This window comes from Pteropus vampyrus, unplaced genomic scaffold, assembly GCF_000151845.1.
Source record: "Pteropus vampyrus isolate Shadow unplaced genomic scaffold, Pvam_2.0 Scaffold52, whole genome shotgun sequence".
Taxonomy (NCBI): domain Eukaryota; kingdom Metazoa; phylum Chordata; class Mammalia; order Chiroptera; family Pteropodidae; genus Pteropus; species Pteropus vampyrus.
In genome coordinates, this window is record NW_011888833.1 from 3159691 (window position 1) to 3163635 (window position 3945).

Genomic DNA, 3945 nt, shown 5'->3' on the forward strand with positions numbered 1-3945 from the left:
ACCCCTTCGTCCTGCACCCCCACACCGCACGTGCTCCCCTCGCCACACCTGTCTCTCTTATCGAATCAATTGTCATGACATTGCTCGCGTGTGGGTTCAAGTCACCCTTATTTTACTTAATAATGGCCCCAAAGCACAAGAGCGGTGATGCTGGCAGTTCGGATATGCCAACGAGAAGCCAAAAAGTGCTCCTTTTAGGTGAAAAGGTGAGTACAGCACCGTGAGACATTTTGAGAGACCACACGCATGTAATTTTTATTAGCATATGTTGTTGTAATAGTTCTATTCTATTATTAGTTCTTGTTGTCAATCTCCTTCTGTGCCTAATTTATAAACTGAACTTGACCAAAGGTGTGTATACACAGGGGAAAACCCAGTGTGTACAGGGCTCGGTCCTTGCTACCCGCGGTTTCAGGCATCCACCGGGTCTCATAACGTATTCCCCACAGATCAGAGGGGACCACTGTATCCCAAATGTTCTTCTGTTCTTCTGATGGCGAAGCCTAGTTTATAGCAAATGACTGTCCAAGAAAGAATCTCTAGTGGATGCTAACTAAAAACACAAAGTCAAGAGGTTCTGTCTTCCATTGATAACATACCCTAGATCTCTTACCCACAAAAGCAGGGGTTTTGTAATGTTCTTTATTTAATAAAATTTTCATCGGAATGCCAAGCAGCTGGAAGGGACTGGCTCTGGCTGGAACAAGAGAGGAAGGCTTCCAAGTGATTTCTCCATCTTGACTTGTCTGAGGCCTGACCTTGACCTCACTCACGACCACAGCCTACCCTTCTCTGACATTCACAGCTAAACCTCTCCTACTGCTTCCTTCCACCACAGCAGGACTTTGCGAAGTTCATCCCTTATCTTCCTTCCAAAAGAAGCAATCATCAACAAGAGTTAAACTCAGGATAACAAGCCTATTAAAAACGTACATACCTATCTATGTCTACATACGCACCTAAGCGAGGTCTCACTGGAAAGGAAAAATAGCAAATTTAAAAAGATTGAAGCCAACTGAAGCGACTTATATATGACAGCAAGAAAATATTAGTGTCTTAAAAAAAAATTATGAAACTATCTAGATTTAACTTCAATATTCCATAACCACAGAGACAGTATTAAAACATAACCTTAGGAGACACAGCACTTACTGCTTCTGCATCTGGGGAGAAGCGGACAGATCAAAATGCTCTGGTCAACTCAAACCACTCTGGGTTTCTATTCATTCAACTTTTTAACTAGTTGATTTAACTAGCTGATCCACTTTACAAATTCCGGGAACTTATATCCAAATGAAATTTACTAAATCTTACGATTTATTTTAGAACTTTAACAAGAAGACTAGGAAAAAATCAAGTTCTACTCAATTTAGGAACAGAAATCAGAATTCATCCATCCAGATAAGGCTTAAAGGTTCCTCATTTCACCAACCACCAATGTCTGCAAAACAAACATAATCTTTAAAAAAAAGAAAGAAAAGAAATTCAAAAATGACCAGACATAATTTAAGGCTGACATTAAGATTAGGGGAGAAAAAAGTCAACAAGCACCAAAATATATGAAATTCAACACTTCAGGAAATTGAAATTTGAATGCTAATTGGACCTATGAAAAAATTGAATCTAACGCTTGGCCGGTTTTATACAAAGCCCATTGAAAGTGTTAGACCATCATTAAGATTCTTCCAGATGTTCCTGATAGAAATGGAAAACTACACATATTTTTAAGCTACATTATGCTACAGCACCTCTGAGAGGAAAAAAAAAAAAAGGCAAGCTAACTTTTGGACACATTCATATTAATGAGTCTCTCCTAATACTCTCCTAAAAGGAAAAGTTTAAGAGGTTATTTTTAAATGAAATCTTAAGTTTTGGAAAGGCAAAAAACACACAGTAAGAAGTTACTGGAAATGCGGGCATCTCCAATTTTCAACAGCTAAGGTTTCAGAAATGCAGTCATTCCAGAAATCATCTGTTTTTCAGCATGATTCAGTTTCGTTTTTTTCTGGACTCATTCATTCGTTTCCTTTGCCAGTTCACTCGCTTCTGATGCCCCTGAGTAACCAGCATTCACACCAACCATCAGGTGGAAAAGGGTCATTGCAAGAGCATCTGTCATGTCCATAGATCACTGTGATTGGGAGCCTGGGGGCTGCAAAGAAAATCATGTTTTTCTTGCCTTTTTTTCAGGAATTGAGAGAGACTAAAAAAAAAGTCATGGTGAAACAGGCAGGGTGACTGTATGTGAGGTTTTGTTGTATCTGCAGAAGAACAAGCCAAAGTGTGAATGCCTCGCCTCCTCAGTAAAGGAGAACTATTATTTTCAACCTTATTTCCTAGCAATGGAACTTCAATTTAACATTTGTCTGGAACCAGATTATTTACCTATAAAATCCATGGAATATTAAAATGCTTGAATTTCATTTGTCTACCATCCAAAATTACTCACTACAAGGTAAGCAAAATTTATTATAATTAATTTGCTTATAGCGAATCGTCATCATCCTTCCCCTTCTCTGGCTTGCATTTTTTATTTACTTTTGTGTTTCAATCCAGTGTCTCTCATCTTGTTTCTACAGACCAAATATTATTTCTCTTTCAAAAGACAGTCTCAGATAATCATCATTCTAAAATTCTATAGTCTAAAAATGCAGTCGCAGACGTTAGATGATGATCATTTTTTAACAATTTTGAGGTTAAATCTTACCCAGAAGGTAAGGTATTTTCAAAAGTGACATACTTTTAGACTGACCAAGAAAAAAGAGAAACAGCACAAATTGGCAAAGTCAGGAATAAAACAAGACATGAATCACCACCAACCACACGAAAGTTTACAAGAATTACAAAGAAATACTCTGAACAAATTTATGTCACCAAACTAGACAACTGAGATGAAAAGGAAAATTCCTGGAAACATATAAATTAATAAAACTGACTAAAAATGAGAAAAGTTGAATAAATTATAGCAAATTAAGAGACTAAATTAGCAACTCATTCTATGAAACCAATTTTACCCTGACAGCAAAGTCAGACAAAAACATGACTTGAAAACTATAGATGAACAGATCATGAATACAGATGCAAAAATTGTCAACAAAATATTAACAAACCAAATCTAGGAGCCTATAAAAAGGATTATACGCCATGAACAAAAGGTATTTATCCAAGAATGCAAAACTGGTTTAACCTTCAAAAATCAAATAATATTATATTAATAAAAGACAAAACCATACGATCATCTCAATAGATGCGGAAATAGTATTTCACAAAATTCACCAAATTTGTGATTAAAAATACGTAACAAACTAAGAACCGAAGGAAACTTCCTCAACCTGAAAAAAGACATCTATGAAAAAACTACAACGAAGGTCATCCTTAATGATGGAGGACTGAACGTTTTCCTCTTAAAATCAGGAACGAGGCAAGGATGTTAGCTCTTACCACGTCTATCCAATATTGTAATGGAGCTTCTACCCCGAGCGACAAGGCAAAAAGTCAGGGAGGGAGACCATCCATATTGGGAAGTAAAATTGTCTTGCTCATCGATTTCATGAATAGCACGTGTCGTTATCCTATATGCAAAAAATCCTAAGGAATCCACAGGAAAACTACTAGAACCAAAAGACAGGTTCAACAAGGTCACGTGACACAAATCGATACACAAAATCAACTGTAGCGACCGCGAAGAGGAAACACGTGATGGTGGCACTGTCTGGTGACTTGATGCCTGTGTGACAAGTCTGCGTGTGTGACGAAGCTGCAGAGAGCACACAACGAGTGCAATGCAAGAACTAGTGAAATCTGAATAGGGTCTACAGAGTACAGCAAGCTGAGTATTCTGGGTCTGATCGTGTACCACGGTCACACAGGACATTACCACCAAGGGAATCTGGGTGAAGAGTGCATATGACCTCTCCGTGCTACTTCTGCAACTTCCCGAGTCCA